This window comes from Macrobrachium nipponense, chromosome 12 (genome assembly GCF_015104395.2).
Source record: "Macrobrachium nipponense isolate FS-2020 chromosome 12, ASM1510439v2, whole genome shotgun sequence".
Classification (NCBI taxonomy): domain Eukaryota; kingdom Metazoa; phylum Arthropoda; class Malacostraca; order Decapoda; family Palaemonidae; genus Macrobrachium; species Macrobrachium nipponense.
In genome coordinates, this window is record NC_087205.1 from 8,709,188 (window position 1) to 8,732,544 (window position 23,357).

At 38.9% G+C, this 23,357-nt stretch overlaps 1 protein-coding gene across 3 annotated transcripts in view; it reads left to right on the top strand.

Annotated features, from left to right (window-relative positions):
- The first annotated feature begins 13,188 nt into the window (after positions 1 to 13,188).
- The window catches only part of LOC135224338 (uncharacterized), a 227,642-nt gene continuing 217,473 nt past the window's right edge, over positions 13,189 to 23,357 (top strand). The window contains exon 1 of one of the 3 annotated variants that reach the window (XM_064263245.1): positions 13,189 to 13,343. The gene's annotated coding sequence lies outside the window, so the exon portion shown is untranslated. Of the gene's footprint in view, positions 13,395 to 23,357 lie in introns of all 3 variants that reach the window. The other 2 variants (XM_064263246.1, XM_064263242.1) reach the window with 2 other exon arrangements.

Consider the following 23,357-nt stretch of genomic DNA (forward strand, 5'->3'; position numbering starts at 1 on the left):
TCAATAACCTTCCAAATTCCAAAGTCTGTCGAGGAATTGACTCAGTCGGCTTTGGCAACACTTATGGCGGGACATATGAACAGCGAAACTGCGGCCAGAATTGTCGAGCGAACTTCAAAGAATTGGCGATACATTTGGTGAGAATTAACGCTTCCGTTTGACAATGTCAAGAGAAATGAGAAAGTATACAATCCGATTCATCAACGTAAAATATTTTATAAGAAATTATGACTTCATGCTTTGAAGTAAAAGAAAATATGTTTAAAAAAAATACTCCCCTCGCCGAGTAGTATGTTCTGATCGACAACCACACTAGGAAAGTAAATTGTGCATGTGATGATTATGAAACGAATATCCCCGTATGAAAAACATATATATGAGGTCTCTTTTGTGGAAATGGGAAACCTTGTATTAGACAGAATAAAACAATCTAACAGTCGAATTATTTGAGGTTTATCATAGCTACAACAACAATTCAGGAACCCCAAATCTTACTCCCGTAGTACATTTGAGAATGAATTACTGTTTGTGTGAAGTGATAGGCAGGAATTTCCGCAAGGATAAAGATACGAGAAATTTCCTTACAAATTTACGTTCGCCTCGTGTTTAAGAAATTTTATCAGCCGACTCATTTCTGAATCCTTTTTCCGTCGATAAAATGCTGCTAATTGTGAATAAGCATTTGTAATTGAAAATAACCAACGAATCTCAAGAATTTGACTGTTGTTTCTCTGAGATGGAGTCACTAGCAAATACCTGGACAACTTGACCTGAATGAAGGTTCCTAAATGAAGAATTTACAGTTTTAAAGACTAATAAATAGTCCAAGTGCTTACCTAACACATCCTTAGAAGACCTGTAGTCGGCGATTTTCGTAAAGCAACTGAAAAGAGCAGATAATCCCGAAGGCACTAAGGACGGTATTCAAAGATCAAAGTTAACAGCGCTGCACTGTTTCACTGTATCCATATCCTTAGTTCCGCCTCCACTCAGCCCCAGTTACGGTTATGATTACGAAAGAGTTGTCTGTCAAAAAAAGGAAAAAATAAGATAAAATAATACAAAGCAAAAGCAGGATTGACTACTATAAATAAATTTTCAAAATCCACTATTCTCTCTCTTATATACAGAATAATTCTGCTTTATTATTCAATTCGTGCACTCATTGCCTGATGATTCATCATTATTCACGCATTTGGCTCCTCGGTAAACAAAGTGACGTCATCTGGAACGGTCTAATAAACATTCTTCAATGTGACTATCATTCATAGTGGGCCACTCCTTATCTAGAAGGTAGTCAACGGCAAAAAATTTTGTCTGACAATTTTTTTTTTCGGATCCTTTTCATCTCATGAGGAAATATATATAATAAAATCGAGGGAATAGCACTAAAACATAAACGAAGCTTGATATACTTGACCGGTTTCCTAGCCATCGTGATGTCACCTTGCACTGCACAAAAAGTTTTGTTTTTATTACTTTTTCATGTCCGTAGTATACTGAATTTACATACCACGGTAGGCAACGACTGGACGCATTACTGGCCATGTTACTTTCCCACATGAATAGATAATGTCATTCATAAATAGCAGTTCTATGGCATAAAAACTTTGATTATTGTATAATTGAAAACGACCGATGAATGCAAAGATTTGCCGAAGTCTCTTGCACCATGACGTCATCTGAAACAGTCTATAGGATGGCGTTTGTTACACCAAGGATTATGGAACAGTGCTCTCCATGGATTACAGGGCCTCTACCTTAATTCGGAAGCGATCATTTGAAAAAATTATTATATTTTTATTGCTATTAGCAATGAAAATTTGGAATATTCAAGTGGATGATAGCTTTTCGCAGAAAAGTTTCTCCTTTTAAGAAGATATGCCCGAGTCTTCACTATTACGCCAAGAACTCCCCAAAACAAAAAAGTCTCTAGGAATTTTCTCAGTTAACTTGGCAGCACTTAAGGCAATACGAAATTTAAAGAATTTTGAAAGTTCATATGATGCAAAATTAATGCTTTCAATTTGGCAGAAATTAATTCATTGGGTAAACCTTTATTACATTTCGCCAGATTAAAAGGTAATTAAAAGAATTACTGGCTCGAATCGTGTTCACTATGAGTTAATGGCTGGCTATCCTAAAAAAAAATAAAAAGTCACGTTTAAAAATATGTCAGTCAAATTAAAATTAACTGTGAACGATAACTATAGAGAAACTTCATTGTGTAAAAGTTTCATGAATTATTTTTTTCTTTCTTTCTTTCTTTTGCAGGAGAAACTTTCCTGTTTGGACGAGACATACAAATCCAGCAGTTAATATATGTGAATTCTTTATACCCATGAGATTAAATCAGTAATCTTAAAGTATATTTAGGACACAATGTTACTGTTTCTGCTTATTTTAGTGGTAGGCAGGAGCTGACAATATGGTAAGTAAAATTACAGGACGTTTACCGACTCGGAATTTTCTGTATATGAAAACGGATGATATACAGAAAATTCCGATATCGATCATTCACTTGATTTCCTCATTGTCAGGCTATTCATCACTTAATTATTTTTGGATTTGCTGCCTCTGTAAACACCATGACGTCACCAGCAACTGTTTATAGGATACATTCTTCGGTTTTATCGGTCTTATTATTGTTTATATTAGCGGTATGCCACAGTTAGCTTTTACGATAGGCATTGCCAAACAATTTACGTAGACGCAATGGCTTCTAGAATATTGGGAGACTCTCTGTCATTACGGTGATTTTTTAAAAATTAATGCTTATTTCATTAAAAATAAACGATGATTCTAATACTTTTCCTGTTTCCAGGCACCGTGACGTCATCTCGAACTGTACAAAACATTTGTATTTTTGTTTATACCTATGGTAAGTGGTAGGCAGCATTGATGTATTACGACGATAGGCAAAGGCTGTCACATTGTTCGGCGTGTCAGTTGCCTGCCCACACAAATCATGTTTATCATTAAAGCCAAATTTTTAATAAGTACACATATCGCCGTTCTGAATATCAGATATATATAAGAACTTACTGAATAATTAGGCATCGTGACGTCACCTGAAACTGTCTACAGTATGGCATTAGTTATCCAAAGGACGCTGGAATCGCAACTCCAAGGACTACAGAGTTTCTCCTTCAATTCGAAACTGATCACGAGAAAATTTATTGTGATTATCTTGCTATTAGCATTTTAAAAAGGTGAACGTTGAGGAATGGTAGTAATGATAAAATACTTCCTCCATTTTCACTCATAGCTGCCAATGCCTTTAAATTTGTATCACATACCAAGAAATATCTCGAGGAATTTCCTCAAAATGCTTTGGCAACACTGAAGCAGCAACCAGGATTGACCGGCAAGATTTAAACTCAAAAGGTCAAATGGAACAAATGAAGGCTTCTAATTGACAATGTTGGAAAATACGTGAGGTTTAAATCTACCAGGTTTCATCAGCGTAAAACGTTTAAAAAACTATAAATAGACTCGATTCAAGTTTTAACGAAGAGTAAACAAACGGTTCGCTGCCCTTGCAGAAAAACGCCGTCATGTTTAAAAATACTCTACTATTAGCCAAGGGTCAGCGCACAGCGACTGTCACCAAAGCACATGTAAATACATTGTGCCTGCAACAATTAAACACAAAGTACCCTTGTTGTGTAGAATAACCTCTTGCGTAAATCCCCCATGAACTATTATCCGTTTGCAGAAAACAGAAACCCTCTTGCATTAGACGAAATAATCAAATGCATCGGTCGAGAGAAACCCTAGATTCTATTTTTTTTTTCATTTCTATCTGCAAATGAAAAACACACTGGAAAAACTATGGACGATGATTTTTGCATAACAACCTAAATGCACATTTCGGAATATGTTAGAGTCAACGCTCACTTTTTCAAAATAGTATGCGGATTGATGCTAATGCTATGCACTGATTTAGGTCTATACTGATCAGCCTTCACTCAGTTCTGGTAACGTATAAGTTGTCTTTCGAAGAAGGTAAAAAAAAAAACCGTCATCGTGCGTACAAAGCAATGACCATTCACTTGCATTATTGTATCGTTTCCGTTAGATCGATCTTTAAAAAATAATGATTGGTAATTATATCGTCTTCATTTACTGATACGGCAAAAAAGGTACAAATTTGGCTCAATTTGAATATTATGAAAGAGGAAACTGACTGCTATCATGAACAAAAACAAACTACTGCTTTTAGAAACTTAAAAGAAAAGTTAATGAATACGACGACTATATGATTTTAATTGTGGTTGTGCAATGGAAAAGAAAAGTATTGCAGAATCGTCTGTGTTTATACTTCACGCCAGAGAGAACTTATCACAAGTGAAGAGTTAAAAAAAAAAAAACTAGTTAATCACTGGCTACGATTTTTTGATGAAAAGACCAGTCTTATCAACTGCAGGTAATGAGGGGAATCACCAATAAAACCTGACAATTTGATATGAAAAGTCATTCACTCTTATTCTGCTCTAAGCAATGAATTCCTACACTGATAAGCTAAAACAAAAAAGAAAAATCTGAAACAAAAATCAGATGAGCATAAATGAACTCTCTCTCTCTCTCTCTCTCTCTCTCTCTCTCTCTCTCTCTCTCTCTCTCTCTCTCTCTCTCTCATCGATTTCACCTTCTGTCCATCGTGCAATCACACACAAACATAATACTGGAAATATAAACAAATGATTTCTTAAATTGAAACTTTCCTTTCCCTCTCAGCCTTGCTTTCAATTAAAACACAAGAATAAGAGTGAATGACTTTCTATATTAAATTGTCAGGTTTTATCGGATTCCGCTCATAAACTGCAGTCGATAAGACTGGTCTATTAATCAAATAATCGTATCCGATGATTTGTTAGTTCAAAACACACCACCATTGCTCTGAAATCACTGTTCGTATGTCGATGCTTTTTTCAATTGTCGATGGGAGGAGACATTAGACTACCAAAAGAAATAATTCCTTGTGAATTCAGGCTTCTTAATAAAGAAAAAAAACGTTAAACGAAATTTTTACTAGAAGATATTTTCACCTTTGAACCACAAAACACCGAATTAAGACCCAACAAATTTCATCGAATTTTCAGCAAAATTACGTCATAATAAGCCATCCAAAAGATGGAGGCGAATTTTAACGAAAAAAATCTATCGTCTCATTGAAATCTAAGTTAGATTCTGGTAATCGTTGTGAATTTGCAGTATTTACAATTTAATAGTCTTAGAGCATAATATTTAAAAAAATAAAACTCACGTTAATGAACTGGTTTACGAAGTGTAGTTTCCCTCAAGCTGACACACACACACACACACACTATACGCTACGTACCTCAAAAATTATACTGGTCAAGTGATTTCCTTTAAGGAAATAATAATTATCATATAAAAAACGAAGTAATTTTGCAATTTGTACATTCGAGAATTCAGCGTGAAACGCATATTTTTCTTAGGTTTTTGTGATTTGAATGTGATTCACCGCTCCTATCATCAAGAGTCTGCAAGCTTCAAGGTTTTCGTTTCTTGCTGCCATTTTCTTACTCTTTAACCTTTCTTCCTTCTAAGGCATGAAGCTTTGCCCTTCGATCCTTTGCGCTTCTTTTTCTTCATCTTCTTTTTGTTCGAACCTACGTCAGAAAATTGTATCAGGTTTCTGGCTCTATTGACCTTTTAATAAATCGACTCTTAGGAGACGATGCCAGTTGCCCACATATAATGAATGCCTTCGATGGGAAACAGGTTTTACGAGTGTGTGAAAATCACAGAGAAAAAGAATGAAATCCGACATCTGCGGTCGAAATAAGTAACCACCCGTACTGGCCCTATCGACAACGAAAACGAATAGAAGTGCTTGTCACGTCCTTTTATAGAATGTATACTTTCCGTATAGATTTCCATTAGCCTAGCCGTACCCTGCATGCCAAACATAACCTAGTTCCTATGACAAATCAATAAATTCAGTTCTTTCTTGCCTCCTCAGGGGCGTCCAGTCTCCGATAAGCATATGCAGTTAACATTCGTAAACCGAGTGACTTTAAGATACGATTAGATGCATTTCTAAATTGAAACTGTGTTCAAGCTTCAAACTATCTAGAAAACTAGCCTAATACCAGTAACAGGTCAAACTTAAACTTCAGGAACTGTATAACACAACACATGACGTCATAAACTCTGGGATTGTAAATACCCTTATCACGACCGATGAGAAAATCTAGCCTATAGTACATAAGATGCTTGTTGCATGTATTTAAACAAAAATGTCAAGTACATATATAGTAGGTTTGTTTACGTGGAAATGTTTTTATCTTGAAAACTGGTGGTAATTCACAAAAAATTGTAAAATCACATACTTCGTTAACTATTTAGGCTAGTGAGATTAATGGGATGTTTGAATAAAAGTTATTTAAAATATCATTTTACAAGCGTCAATGCCTAGACGTGGGCTGTAACGTTTTCTATGAATATATTTGATCCATTTTCTATAAAATCAAGATTTAGGTCATAATAATATGGTCAGTTAACATACACTGTACAGCATTGTATTATATGTTATTGAATTAATTACAAACTTCCCCCTTTTAGCTATGGTATCACATTTCAAACATTTTTCTCATGGAGCTGTTTTGTGAGGATCAAAAATAACAGTTGTCTTTACAGCAAAAGGACAGATGAAACTGGAGCTACAATAAAGCAAAACATTGTTACACCGTTTGATTACGCGACGCCGAGAAGCATTAAATTATGTAGATTACCATTGAACAACTTCAAGTAATCAGAGCGTTTGCCAGAAATTAGGTCAGCTAGATCTAACAGTAACAATTACCCTGGAAAAGCACGATGCACTACATCACGAAGTATATTAGGTAATATAGCGGTTGATTTCGGATATATTTCATGAGACCAATCCCTCCTTCGCTATGCCTATCAACGTTAAAACATATAAAGTCCTTGAATTGAGGCCAATGTTGCTCTTGTATAATAGCTTTTATCTTTTAAGCAAAGTGTGACTGAAATGTGCAAAAATCTTACTATAGCATATTTATAAGAGCTTGATAAGGTATAACAATAACAACTTAAATGTTTATGGGCATACATCTTTTAAAAAAATAAAGTAATTTTCAGTACTTTATAGTTTCTTTCTTTTTTCTTAGCAGGGTAAATCAGTGTCCATCTTTAAAAAAAAAATCGATGTTTTTAGACATGATTCTAGAGAAGACCTCTCCATATATTTGTGTCGGGTAAAGAAAATATCAATTCAATGGTTAAGCACAAACATTCCTGTTTCTAAAGTCATTGACCATTTAAATACATTTCACTTCCAGGGCAGAGCGCCTAAGCGACGTGGTTGGTATGGTATTAGCGTCCCACCTCGGTGGTCGTGGGTTCGATTCTAGGCCATTCCATTGAGGAGCAAGAGATGTGTATTTCTGGTGATAGAAGTTCACTCCCGACGTGGTTCGGAAGTCACGTAAAGCCGTTGGTCCCGTTGCTGAATAACCAATGGTTCCATGCAACGTAAAAGCACCATACAAACAAACTTCGGGGGAAGCAGTGACAGCTAGCGTCTATTACAGCATTTTCTCATATCACCGAAACATCCTACTTTTTTGTCAAATTCTGGGGAAAATAAATAAATAAATAAACTTATGCACGCATTTGTCTTCCAAAATGTTCTCCCCAGGGTGTATAGTATACCTATGAAAGCTATCTTTGATTAGAAGCACTGGTTTCCTTGGAGGACTTGACACAGCTATTCCTAATTTCCTGTAGTGCTCGTGACAACATGTTTGCTCCGTGTGGAGTGAAACAGTTATCTTTTCTCTCCTTTACACTCATTAATATATATCTATTTCATTAGCTACTTCTGTTGCACTGATATTCTGTCTTTCCAACATGTAGTAATCTAACAGAACAAATTTACCTGCCTATAGACAAACCATAATTGCAAGTCTTGTTCCGACTTCACAAATTAAAAAAAATAATAAATAATAATTCTTACTCGTCATTGCTCCCCTGAATTGAAGTGTCTGTCCTCTTATACGCCATTCTAAAATATGGAGAAGCCTTCTTCCCCAAGTGCCTGAAGGAGCGATAGAATTTCTTTTGTACGCTTCCTAAGCAGAGTCGATCGCCAAACTGCAGGTATTAGCCAAGTAGCAAATACAACAGCGTCATTTTTTTTTTTTTAATAGCAGTAATGCATTGTCTGCTGATTGCCCAGTTCCTACCAGGTTCCTTTCAATTTCTCGCAAGTTTGATTTCCTTTCAGTCCGGAGCATCAATTAATGTGACGTAACCGAGTCAGACACAATGTGAATCGTACCTTTATCCAGATTCTCTAGTTTTTTTTTTTTTTTTTCATCTACACGTGATAAATAAATTTAACAAATGATAAATATTAAAGAAATTCACGACAGTTTTTTTCAGACACGTAAATCTAAAACTCCCATAACCATATCCAAATATTGAGCGAAAATTTAGAGATTAGGTGCACGACTATCAAACAATGTCGTTTTAATGATTATCAATGTTGAGATGCGTTTGCAAAGACGTTCGTATGTGTGCGCGCATTTAATTTTTGAGCTCACTGCTTATAGACAACAACAATTACAAAAAACAATAGTTACGTTAGAACATTTTATTTCTTTGAAACCATGACAGTTTTCTCTAGGCCTTACTTATAACGTCGTGTAATTTCCGCTCGTCGCTTAACCTAGTTTTTTTTTTTTTTTTTTTTTCTTCTTTTTTCTGGCCGTTCCGCTTTCTGTTGGTTTATAACGTCACTCCGAACGGGTTTTGCAAAATGCAAATCACGATTTAATCACAGAAGTGGTAAAATGACAACAGAAAAGCAACATTCACTGACCTGACACAATTATTATGCTTATCGACTAAGTAGTAATGACTTCACGGTACATTATTCCATTCATTGGTTTCAAGAATGCTTCGCAATTTGCTGCTTGGAAACCTGTATTATAAGTTCACAACCGGAATGTCTTGGACGAGGAGTAGAGGACGGTCCTCAGAGTCAGAGAACTGGCTTGAAATTACCTTCTCCCGAAATGGGTATTGCTTAACGACAAAGAAGTATTTTACGATGCGCTCTCGTTTCTTTGAACAGGTTCGAGCATAAGGAGGCGAGCCTGACGCGTATGTTTTGAGTAAATGGAAAATTGTAAACAAATCACCTAAATCATTAAGTTTTAAATTTTAGTTATCGGTTAATCTACCATACAAACTAGTACCGCATCATAAAAGTCTTGCACACAAATTACTTTGATCTCAGAAGTGTCAAATAAGAATTTTATCATTTTACCTTCTATAGAAAGTATGATCAATGGCACGCACATGTGTGACGGACGATTAATTTTTTATATAATTATTTCCAGGTGTTAGGAAACTAAGTGTATTTGTTCTCTTTTTTACAACTATCATATAACTGTCGTAACTTACATTATTGCATGGCTTTAGAAGAAGTGGCACTGTAGCTTCAACCCTACATTAAAAGAAAAAATAAGAGCATACGATTCGAGCTCTTTAATTCATTCCGAGCAAACCACTGAGATAGTAACGAATCACGAACCACTGAACGAAGCTTTAAATAAACATAAACACGGGCATCAAAGAAAACGGATAGTATTAATTGGCTAACTAATATATTGTGAGATAGCGGTATACTCTCTAAGAGGAGTTGAAATTTAGATTTAAATGTGCTCTAAATAAAAAAAAAGAAAAATAAGTCAAGATATTTGGAACAAATGAATTCCCCCAACCTCTCTCTCTCTCTCTCTCTCTCTCTCTCTCTCTCTCTTCTCTCTCTCTCTCTCTCTCTCTCTCTCTCTCTCTAAGAATTCTTCGCACGAATACAGCAAAGAATGTGACTTTTGATACATGAAAAGAATTTCGGGTATACACCACCTGATTGATAATCTTCCTTTCATCTACCTTCTCTCATTTTTTATGCCTCGTCAATTTGCCAGTTTCATTACATCATGCCATTTATTCCATACCTAAGAACAGTATTAATGTTTCTTCTTCTTATTGTTGTTGTTGTTGTTGTTGTTGTTGTTGTTGTTGTTGTTGTTGTTCTTCTTCTTCTTCTTCTTCTTCTTCTTTCTTCTTCTTCTGCTTCTTCTTCTTGCGTTATAGATCTTAATCATACTTTCAAGGAATGCATAATCATTTTTATGAAGCGAACTCCACGTAATGTTGCCTGTTAGCCAGAAATGCATTATAGTTTTTATTTTTTATTATTTTTTTATTCCTTATATTTTAAAAGTAGATCTTTGGATATCCTCGTGACTCGACCAGTTCGAACGAGGCGTTACAGACGAAAAGGAGAGTATCGCAGTCGTAAGTGCTGTTGAACAGTTGTGTCATGGGGCGTGGATGGCAGGATGGGATTTGAGTGAAAACTTTCCTGCAAATACTGTTATTCCTTTTGATAAAAATTGAGTCACCAGTCAAAGTCCCTGTGAAGGTTTTACGTAATACACTTTATATTGTCAACAATCTGATAAGAATGTAAGAGGATTTGTGAACGGAAGGATATGACTAAATTTTATAACCAACCTTTTTCTAGGTTTGTTTTAAAAATAAATATAAAAGCTGGACGGCCAATATTAAAAACAAGATAAATGTAAACAAGATAAATGTAAACACTAATAGATATTATCTATGCAAGAGTAATAAGGTTTACCATATGAGCTGATATGAACTTTATGTAAGCTAATGAAAACTTGCAATATCTATCAAAATTTTGACCCAGAATGCAACAACTATTCAAACTATACGGTACACACTAAAGTTCACGCGAAAAATTCCACATGGGGAATAAGTTTGCAACAGTTTTGAGGGAGATAGACACAGACATACACACATAAACCCAAAAAAATTTGCCCAAATACACATTCATACATAGCTAGAACCACCGCCACCCTCAACCTTGGCTGTAATATAAAAATGTCGACAGAATGAATTTCTTCGTTCGAGTGAAGCACCGTGCCCATTGTTTTTATTAAATTTCAACGCTAGGTCTTTTCCCCAACCACAATATGACTCCAAAGGAAAACCGGTACAACAATTCTACAGCCTTAGCCTCATCCTGCACCTACAACAAAGGCCTAGCAGCAGCTTGTCAAACCCTGCAGCCCAAATTAACTTCATCACCATCAACTGCTCATATCTTTGCCACTCCTGGATATTTAGTCCTTTCCTACTAAATACTCCTTCCACTCTATCGAATATTTTCTAGGTCTTGTTCTCCCTTTCCGCCTAACATTTCTGAATTGAACACTTAACCATCCCATCGTCCGCGACCCTCCATTCTTTTCACATGATGGAACCAGATCAAATATCCCCAACTCCTTTCACACAAGCTGACCTGTTTGATACTTCTGTGTATTTCTTATTTTTCACCATTCCAGTTCTTATCAAGTCCCACATACTACCCAAGTTATTCATGTCTACAGCTTCAATCGCCTTTTTATTTGTATTTATCATCCAAACTTCACTTTCACAGGACAATGTTGGCTCTACGATCCTTTCACACATTCCAACCATGCTTTTCATCGAACCCGAAGTTCCTTCCAATTTTTTGTAAACACCCTGCTACCTATCTTGATTTCTCTATATTGTGAACTACCTTTTCTCTGTCATCTTACTGCTGTTTGTTAGATTTGCTCACACATTCCTATATGAACCAAACGCTTTCAGTCTATACCGTCATCCATATGTTAGCATTCGTTGACCCATTTCCAAATCTCAATTCTTACTTGCATTTACTCTTGGCTGAACTTTCTCCTTTCGAAAACACTTTAAAATCTCATTATTCCCTTATTTTCTCTTCACTATCCCAAATCAGTACTGATTTACCGGCAAGCATCAGCTATTCTGTGTTCCTAATAACTCATTTTTCTCATCCGACAACCTTGCACCGGCGTCAACTGACCTCTCTCTGATTTCCGACATTTAGTCTAATCATCAAGATATTTATCAGCTATGGCGACTTACGCAACTTTGCTTCAACTCCTTATTTAAACTAAAACTGTCATTATGACGTCTATATTTCCTAAAACACGTGTCATGTCAGTTGTAAGCAAACCTACTGAGCAAGATTCTGCGGCGTTCGACCCCCGTGCCAAAATGGGATAATGGATTCAGTCGCTTAAAATATATTGCGCCATTGTTGACTACTAAGCAAAGAATTAAGTAATTGGTAATTGGACTATTGTGGTGCCTTCAAACAGGGTTAAAACAGCATTGAGTAACATAAAATATATTTTGCCATTGTTGAATACTAAGCAGCAAATTAAGTAGTTGGTGCCTTCAAACAGGGTTAAAACAACATTGCTTTAACAGCTTCATCTCAAAAGCTTTGCTTAAAACCAAGAGTTTAATGAAACCCTTTATAATGGTGAAATTATATATATATATATATATATATATATATATATATATATATATATATATATATATATATATATATATATATACATATACATATATATATATATATATATTATATATATATATATATATATATATAATTGCCAAATGACCTTTGTTGTTGTATATAGCGCTTATCCTACAAGAATCATATTCAAATTACATTTTAGAGTTGCATGAGTTACCAAATCCCATTTCCGATTCAGAAATTATTGTTATGCTGAACGTAAATATTGACACATTCAACTTGCGAGTAATTGCCGCTCTTATCACCCTGTGTTGAGATCTGTTCAGCTTGCCTACGTGAGTTGCATATCATTTCCTATTTATGAAATGACAATTACCACCAGATAGAGAGAGAGAGAGAGAGAGAGAGAGAGAGAGAGAGAGAGGAGAGAGACGAGAGAGAGAGAGAGAGTTGGGAATATTTGTTATTGTTGCATATTGTTCTATTGTTTTGTTTATGAAATGATTATTGTAATATACCTTTGGGAAGGGAGATTGATTGATTGATGGCTACTAAAACTGGCGTAGAACAGAGAGAGAGAGAGAGAGAGAGAGAGAGAGAGAGAGAGAGAGAGAGAGAGAGAGAGAGAGAGAGAGAGAGAGAGAGAGAGAGAAAGAAAGAAGAGAGAGAGAGAGAGAGAGAGAGAGAGAGAGAGAGAGAGAGTTACGAAATCTTTGTTTTGGTGCTTCGAAACGTCCCGAAGCCGCTTCGAACCAACATAGGCTCCTATGCGATCATCACCAATTGCATTTGGGTACGAATTTAAGTGGGACAATTCCCTTCAGTGCACGACCGTCGCGCTCCTTATCCGTGGATGTGATTTGTTAATTTCGGTGTCGATTTCGACCCGGCGACTCCCGAAATCGCAGATCGAAAGGTGAGTGGCCCAGAATAGTGTACTTGTCTGATATAACGCAGCTGTCAAAAGGTGGGTTCCAGTTCAAGGCTGTGTTAGGTTAGCTGCTGCCAGCCTCCCCCTTCTTCTTCTTAGCCGAGCTAGGTTAAGTAGTAACTCTCTCTCTCTCTCTCTCTCAAGATCTTTTACCTATTAAACTTAAGTTGGTTTCGGTATTTTCCGCCGTTGATGAATTATAACAGGCGTAGGGGTTTAGTATCTACGTGGGTTTCCTATTCAAGGGGAGACTAGCCTAACCTAGTCGAACAGCCCCTGTCTGATTGCTACCTTAGATCTATACCTTTTTTCCATTCATAAGTTTATGGGGTAGATCTAGGGTACTTACAAGTTTATGGGGTAGATCTAGGGTACTTATCCGCGGCGGCCTGGACTAGATGGCAGTTACGGTTTTTCTATGCAGTTTTACCTACTGAACAAGAATTTTAAGTAATATTTATTCGGACGACTGTAATTAACCCCCCAGGGGCCAGTACTAAACACGGCGAAATACATTGGACGGCCCCCAATCCCTAGTGGATGTCGTATCCGCGGTTACGTTCCTTGCAGTCCGTGCGGACTGCTTCTGTAGAAATACTGTTTATGGTTGTAATGGACGTCGTCCCAGAACATTACTTATAGGTTGGGTCTATGCTAGGGAAGCCCTAGCCTAATCCTTTCTACGTAGGGTGTAGCACGACTACCTTCCTGAAAAAGTACTTTAACACGTCCTGTAACCCAGGATAGACATTAGTCAGGAGCCAGCGTCTGTGGAAGCAACATCTCGAGACCTCTTACTTTCCACTCGAAGTAAGTTTTTTCTCCCAAGTCACAAATTAAGGCCATAATTTCCAATTTTCTGGAAGGTGGTCACGCTGTGGTAGAGTTGGCCGCCAGGTGGCTACTATTTGGTATTTTACCCTAGTTGTTAAGATTAGCTAGACCTCTTTACCTACCTAGCCTATGTCATGCTCACGAAAAATTGGGAGAATTTTGGGTATTGTTTTACTTGAAACCATTATATATTTGAAATTTTTGGTGATTTTATGTTGTGGTCGTAAGTCTCCTTATCATGATTAGCCTAGTATGAAGTGGGGCAAGTTTAGTGGTGCTGGTATATATAAAGCTTTACAAGAAAAGAAATGAACATTAGAAATTAGAAATGTTTAAAGCACACTTTATAACAACCATATTTTTACTATCGAAGGACATATGATGTAGGATTGGTAAGCTTACAGTTTAGGGGTCCAAATTCACTGCTCCCTTGCACGTATGTTCAGGTTTTTTCTTATTTTCAATTTCTCCTTTTGACAGATCTGCAAACGGAAGTATATTTGCTAAAAAATTAGCAGCTTATCTGCTTTCAGAAGTAGTAGAGATTGTAAAAAAACAAAAGGGTAGATCTAGTGTACCTATCTGCGGTGGCCCAGAGTATGGCAGTTGCAGTTTTTCTATGGAGTTTTACCTCCTGAACAAGAATTTTAAGTAATATTTATTCGGACGACTGTAATTAACCCCCAGGGGCCAGTACTAAAGGTAATATTTCAGAAGCACTCCGCACTGGATATTAAAATAAATAATCACATACATGGAAAGAGCATGTGAAAAGCAATATAAAAAGTATAGTCATTATACGAGAGATTGAACGGGGTGGAATTAAATGAGCTTGATAAGATTTTACCTCGAATTTTTCCTAAGTCGGGAGAGGTGTTTCCTCTACGGTAATGTTTACTTTTAATGAGCCCTCTAACTTACTTTCTTACGCAAACAAAAGCAGTTCCAGTTACTCATTATTGGCTGAGAGGTGTGACATCGTTATGACGTCATGGATTTCATAACCAATTACGAACGACTTTAGTCGAAAACTAAGTTTCACTAGCATTTCAGTGGAGTAATAAAGTTACCTGTCCAGTGTCCACTGGTATCCTTGTTTGACTGAATACTCGAATAATGAAGCAAAAAACAGCATTTTGTCTTCCTGTACCTATGGCAGAGGCAGTGGCTGGCCCTTCTGGCATTAATTTTGACAGAGACCTTCGATTTCCTACCGATTGTTTGCAGTGCAATGTGGATTACGGTGAATTTTATCATTATTTGTCTAGTGGTGGTAAAGAAGTTGTGATTGAATAGGCTCAAAGACATAATTTCATTCTAAAGCAAAAAAAACTCAGAGTGTTGTGGAGCTACTATTTGTCGGATGACTACAAGAGGAACGCCTTTAGGTGTCATCCGCCACGGTAAGTAGCCTTACTGTAACCCCTGTGGCTAGCGCGCGCAGCGCAACATTACCTCTTGCTGTACATGCCGTGCTGGCCAAGAATCTTTAAATATGCGGATAAGGCGCGAAGCGCCGTTCCGCTGCGGCCTTACTGACAGCACACATAAATCGATCGTCGCTGATATGCTGATATGTAGTCGCTCCCTACATTGTTTGTTGTTGTTTTGGTATCGCTGCCATATTAGTTTTGATGTTCTTCCGACGATTTCGGTTGGCGGTCGAGTCGCCGTGTTTAGTACTGGCCCTTGGGAGTTAATTATAGTCGTCCGAATAAATATTACTTTAAATTCTTGTTCAGTGGGTAAAATAACATAGGAAAACGTCAATTGCCATAGTCTAGGCCACTGCGGATTGCTTCTGTAGAAATACCAACAAAAGGAATAAAGCTGTGCACCTCCCATGAATGAATAGTGTAGTGTAGCCGTAACTGTGTTTGTGGAGTGAGCACTTAGGAAGCATGAAGGAACCTGGTAAGGGCTCGTGCGCCTAAGCAGCACATTTTGGTAAATCTGAAAAAATGAACAGTATCTACTTACAGAAGCAGAGATTTACAATTTTCTCAAAATTCCATCAGTCTGTGACCCCCAAGACATGTTTGTTTTTATTTATGGTCCCCCCTAGATTCCCTTTGCTTTTTTTTTTTATTATACAATAGATAAGTTGCTCATTTTTTCATTGTTTTCCATGATTCAATAAACATTTGATAAATGTGTGTGCTGATCTTGACTTTACGTAGTGCAGTGAATTTGTATCCCTAAACTGTAGAATTACCACATGATCTGTCAGATATTCATAATCTGTTAAGTGTAAATAGGTAATTTGGTTAGCCTAGACAAAGCCTCTTTAAGTGACTGGAATGCAAGTTGTTGGCTAGTCTGTGACATTTCTGTGCAACAGTCTAAAGTCACTATTATACATATTGCCTGTTACAACTGAACGAAGGGTGTCTGTTTCTCGGACACCATTTCACTCTATTATACGTGTATTTAACATGTTGACCCATACTATTCCTTCTAATGATGAGTCTTAAATTGTCTAACTTAACTGAAACCATTCATACAAAAACCTCGTCCTCACCGAACCAATGGCTTCAGTTGGGCATTCCTAGAAATAAATTCATGTTGAAAGACAGCCATTTTTTACTAAAGTTCAGTAAGTGTAAAGTGATAGGAGTAAAAAAATATATGCTAATGTGGAAGCTACAAAACATGATGTTTTATCGTGCTTTATAAAGGTGGTAAAAAGAATGTGCATCCATTATTTTTGTACATGAACTTCCCTGACAGATATATACTTAGCTATAGTCTCCGACGTTCCCGACAGAATTTCAAATCTCGCGGCACACGCGACAGGTAGGTCAGGTGGTCTACCTTACCCGCCGCTGGGTGGCGGATGTACGAACCACTCCCGTAAGCTTGTCAGATTTTTCTCTGTCGCGGGAACGATAACAACTGTTGTCGGTTCCTCTCGATAGTTTTTCGATTCTCGCTTGCCTGGAGTTAATTTGGACTTCTTTTGGTGACGTATTCGCTTTGTTTGGCTTGGCATACGCTGATTGTGGACCGGTTTGATTTTGAGTTTGATTTTCTTTAACGATGTCTGATCTAGAATCGGTAGTTAAAACTTCGGTTTTGTTTAGGGTTTGCGTGAATGAAGGATGTAAGGCTCCTTCGGCTGAGATTCCGTATACCTCGAAGAGGGAGTCTCATCGTAGACTTCCCAGATCTTCTCATCGTTCTCCAGTGGATGTGAACTCTTCTAAGAGAGGGCGTTCTCCAACCTCTCGCTCAACTCCTGCTAGGATCCCTTCGTCACATAAGGATCTTCCGCGCTCGCCTCGAGAAGACGTCCTAGAAGGTTCGGATGAGGAACCGAACACTTCTGCTGCTGTCTCTTCTTACAAGAAGCTTACAGAGCTACTTTTACAAGTTTTTGGGGATTCCCTTACGCCTACGGCTCCTCCTCTCCTCACTCACTTTTTCAACGGCGAAGACAGCGAAGAGTTCTTCTTGTGTGAGGATGAAGCCAACTCTTTCTATGAAGAAGGCACTGAGGAGTTTTGGTTCCTGGATGGCTTCCAAAGAAGAAGCGGGGAAAACGATGTTCGCTTTTCCTCCTTCGAAGTTATCAGGACGCGCTGGTTTCTGGTACGAAACAGGAGAGCCCTTAGGATTGGGTCTACCGTCTTCGGCTGATTCGGATTTTTCGGCACTGGTAGATTCGACAAGGAGAACTGCCCTTAACTCTGCTACGACGACTTGGGCAATGAATGAATTGGATCATTTGCTCAAAGGTATGTTTAGAGTGCTAGAAGTATTTAACTTCCTTGATTGGTCGTTGGGAGTCCTAGCCAAGAAAATTGAAGTGCCAGAGTCAATTTCGCCAGAAGATCTTATGTGTGTTTTGCTTGTATGGACAAGTCGGTAAGAGACGGAGCGAGTGAAATCGCCTCCCTTTATGGGGCCGGGATCGTGAAGAAGAGGTCGGTTTATTGTTCCTTCTTAACGAAGTCGGTCTCCCATGCTCAGAGGTCTTCTTTGCTGTTTGCCCCTCTGTCTACTCAGTTGTTCCCGAAACATCGAGTGCAGGACATTTCGAGGTCACTCGGCCAAAGCCACCCAGGACCTTTTGGCACAGTCGGCAAGAAAACCTCGCCCTTCCTTCCCTACCAAGGCTAAGAAGGAAAAGGCAAGTGTTCGAGAACCCTTTCGAGGGGCATCTTCATCAAGAAACTCTACGTTTAGAGGTCGTAGACCTTCAAGAAGGGGTAAGACTTTCGCCAAGTCTGTTAAGGCCCCCAAATAACGTGCAAGTCCTTCAATCAACGGTGGGCGCCAGACTCTTAGAGTTTGCAGAAGTCTGGCCCAAAAAGGGGCGGATCCTTGGACCCTTTCTATTTTGAGGAGAGGTTACCTCATCCCTTTCGTCGAAAGACCTCCCTTGACGGCCATCCCAAGGGAACTGACGGCCAGGTACAGAGACCCCATCATGAATCAAGCTCTCCATCTAGCAGTAGATCAGATGCTGGAGAAGGGGGCTATCGAACTAGTGACAGACCATCTTTCATCGGGCTTCTACAACCGCCTTTTCCTAGTTCCGAAGTCCTCAGGGGGATGGAGACCGGTGTTGGATGTAAGCGCCCTGAACTTCTTCGTAGAAAAGAAGAAGTTCACGATGGAAACGCCTTCATCAGTGCTGGCAGCACTTCGTCCAGGGGACTGGATGGTTTCCTTGGATTTACAGGACGCTTACTTCCACGTACCGATCCATCCTTCCTCGAGGAAGTTCTCAGATTCATGATGGGGGGGAAAATTTTTCAGTTCAGGGCTCTGTGTTTCGGCCTCTCGACGGCCCCTCAAGTGTTCACGGGGATTTTGAGGAATGTGGCTCAATGGCTTCATTTGAAAGGGGTGAGGATATCCATGTACCTCGACGATTGGCTAATAAGGGCCAATTCAGAAGATCGTTGTTTGAAGGACTTACAAGATAACTTTAGAATTGACGAAGGCTTTGGGACTTCTCGTCAATTTCAAGAAGTCATCACTAATTCCCGAGCAGCAAGAGTGTGTGTATCTCGGGATACAGATGAACTCTCTGAGTTTTCGGGCTTTTCCCTCGCAGGAAAGGATAGCCCGAGGATTCGAGAGAGTAACAACCTTCTTAGGGAAAGAAGTATGCACAGTGAGGGAGTGGATGAGTCTGCTGGGGACGCTCTCCTCTCTGGAGCAATTCGTTTCCTAGGAAGGTTGCACCTGAGACCACTCCAATTCTTTCTTCATCGGAATTGGAGTCGTCGTTCTCAGGATTTGACGTTCTCCCTGTCGTTATCCCAGGACATCAAGAAACATCTGTTATGGTGGACAGATCCCAACCTCTTTGCGAAGGGACTGTCTCTTCAATCACAGACCCCCAACCTGGTGTTGTTCTCCGACGCGTCGGACATGGGGTGGGGTGCAACTCTGGGAACCAGCGAAGTGTCAGGTACCTGGGTGGGGGACAGGTAGCCTGGCACATCAACAGGAAGGAGTTGATGGCTGTGTGGTTGGCTCTGAAGGCTTTCGAGCCCAAAGTCAGAAGATCGGTAGTGCAGGTCAACGCGGACAACACTACAGCTCTGGCATACATCAGGAAACAGGGGGGGACGCATTCCTTCTCCCTGTACGAGACAGCAAGAGACCTTCTTCTGTGGGCAGAAGAAAGAAGAATCAAGCTTCTCACCAGGTTCGTGCAGGGAGAAAGGAATGTAAGAGCAGATCTCCTCAGCAGGAAAGATCAGGTCCTTCCCACAGAGTGGACCCTTCATCTGGATGTATGCAGAGCCTGTGGAAGTTATGGGGCAGGCCACACATAGACCTCTTTGCCACGTCAAAGAACAAGAGGCTGGATCCTTACTGCTCTCCGATATCAGATCCAGAGGCAGTAGCAATAGATGCTCTTCTCTAGACTGGAACGGATCGACGTCTACGCGTTTCCCCCCTTCAGATCCTGGGGCTAACCATCAAGAAGTTCGTAGAGTCCGATTCAACGAGAATGACCTTAATCGCTCCCTTTTGGCCGGCCCAAGAATGGTTCACAGAGGTACTGGAATGGTTGGTGGACCTTCCAAGATCGCTCCCGCTAAGGAGCGATCTACTCAGACAACCCCACTTCGACAGGTACCACAAAAATCTCCTCGCTCTCAGTCTGACTGGTTTCAGACTGTCCAAATTTGGTCAGAGCGAAAGGCTTTTCAGCAACAGCTGCTAAAGCAATCGCAAGAGCGAGGAGACCTTCCACCTTGCGTGTATACAGTCAAAGTGGGATGGTCTTCAGACGTTGGTGCAAGAGGAAGAACATTTCCTCTTCCAGTACCTCTGTGACCCAAATTGCGGATTTCCTTATTTTCCTCAAAGAAGAATGTCATCTGGTTGTGTCAACTATTAAGGGATACCGCAGTATGTTGGCGGCGGTATTTCGGCATAGAGGCTTAAATATATCCGATGATAAGGACCTGCATGATCTTATTAGATCATTTGAAACCATTAAGCGTCCTCATGTAGTACCGAACTGGAATCTAGACGTAGTCCTACAATTCCTTGGATCGTCTAGATTCGAACCTCCTGGCTTAGCCTCTTTCAAGGATTTGACGAAGAAGGCTATCTTCCTTTTGGCCCTAGCTACAGCTAAGAGAGTGAGTGAGCTCCAAGCTATTGAGGGCAATGTAGGGTTTAAGGAAGATTCTATGGTGTGTTCATTTCTTCCAAGTTTCCTGGCAAAGAATGAAAACCCATCACGCCCTTGGCCCAGGAGCTTTGAAGTTCGTAGTTTATCTTTTCTAGTAGGGGAAGAGCCTGAAAGAACTCTTTGCCCTATGAGAATTATGAAGTATTTCCTTAAGAGGAAGGAACAACTTAAGGCTAATCAAGATGTGCTTTGGTGCTCCGTAAAGGACCCACTCGGCCCATGTCGAAGAATGCTCTTTCCTTTTTTCTGAGAAGCCTTATTACAGAGGCACATGTTGCCTGTAAGGAAGATCATTTTAGACTACTGAAAGTGAAAGCTCACGAGGTGAGAGCCATCGCAACTTCGCTTGCATTCAGAAAAAACAAAAAAATATGTCTGTGCGGAACTTGATGGAGGCGACTTTTTGGAGATGCCAATCGTTTTCGCAAACCACTACTACGTGATGTAAAAAATCACATATGATAAATGCTTCGCCTTGGGTCCTTTCGTATCGGCGGATTCGGTGCTGGGGCAGGGAGCTGAAACTTATCCTGTGTAAATTTTTTATATGTTACCCCTATATTTTATATTGTTGTTTTTGGTTGTCTGAAAGAGGTTGCAGGAGGCACCTCTTTTTGTCGTAATATTAACCCTTTGTATTTTGGTTAGGTGGTCTGGTGGGTTTTGGCTCCTTGCAGAGGTAGTGGTAAGGATCTGTTAGGTAAGCGGACAAGGTCCCTCTAACAGCATCCGACTTGGATTCTACCACAATAGGGGATCACATATCCCAGTGGTAGATCCGAGAGTCTTTCAGCATCAGGTCACGTCCTAGCTGTAGCTCTCCAGGCAATGCAGACTCAGAGATAGTATCTATGAAGTCTTCATCCTGAAAAGGTGAGAACCAAGGTTTTTATATCCTACAACATTAGTTGTTTCCCGTCTTACCTGTATTATTGAGCTGTCTCTTACCCTCCACCAAGGGTGCCAATCAGCTAAGTATATATCTGTCAGGGAAGTTCATGTACAAAAATGATATTGTTAAACTACAATAAAGTTTTGTACATACTTACCTGGCAGATATATACGATTAATGGCCCACCCAGCCTCCCCTCAGGAGACAGGTGGAAGAGAAAAATCTGACAAGCTTACGGGAGTGGTTCGTACATCCGCCACCCAGCGGCGGGTAAGGTAGACCACCTGACCTACCTGTCGCGTGTGCCGCGAGATTTGAAATTCTGTCGGGAACGTCGGAGACTATAGCTAAGTATATATCTGCAGGTAAGTATGTACAAAACTTTATTGTAGTTTAACAATATCATATTTCATTAAGAAATTTGAATAGGTACGTACTTTAAACATGTACATAATCATCTTATATTAATCAAGAAATATTTTGAGTATCAGTCATTTGTTGTTCACATTCTATAGGAAGAATTATGGTATAACAACCATCTTTCAACCAGCACTCTGTATTTTTGAAAAAATTAATTTCAAACTAGCTAAAATAACCTCAGTCTTAATGATGGTACTATATATGTAAATCATGAATTTAAAATAGATTAGACATGTTTTATGTCCCTGAAAAATATGGTGTATGCATGATTAAGAGCAGGGCAACATATAATCATGATTTAGGTTTGCCACCTTTTCTAGGAAATATTTTAGGTTCATGATTTTAGTTTTAATTTTGAAAAATAGGGTGTGGACAGGTAAATTTTGGTTTTATAACAGGAAATAGATTGATACAGATTTAAAAGGTTAAAGGTTATCATTTTACAGCAAATTATATACTACTAGTATTGTACTAGTATTGTACTTCAGTAACCCATTTACGCATAAAAATCATTTTGATCTACCTGGTATATCTTGATTGCTAAATTATTCATTCATTTTTCATCAAGTTCCTATGCCAGGTTTATAGTTTAATCTTATATTTTGGGTGATTTGATAATTTGCCCTAGTAGTTTTGGATTGCCAACTTTGATATGATTTTGATTCCCAAGTCAGTTTGTTTTTGGGTCATAGCCAAATTTTAATACTGTACTGTACAGACACTTCCGTTCATTATATCAAGAAGGTCCTTCATGTGTTTGCTACAATCATGGATGAGACCTCAACTGTGATGTCTTGCTTTTCTTGAGGGAAAAAGTTTTGTACCTTTGTGTAAGTGAGAAACCAAACTGGGGATTCATTTTCTAGTAGTACCTGTATTACTATTTGTATTTGATATTCATACTGGGAAAACCTTGTTATTTTTGTTATTTGCCATTGCTTGAAATGAAATTCGTTAACCAAAGTAACTGACGTTTCCCTGTTTTTAAAAGGGAGCACATACCTTGTGTCATTCTCCATGTGCTCATTGTGATGCTTCCTGCTCACTGTGTAATCATATGCCATCCATCACTTGCATAACTAACCCCTAAGGAGGCATCAGAGATTTGTACTTACTCTGGGAGTAAGCCTACCAACTACTTTGTTGATGTTGTTGTTATTCTTGTTCTGGTTGGGGGAGTAGGAAA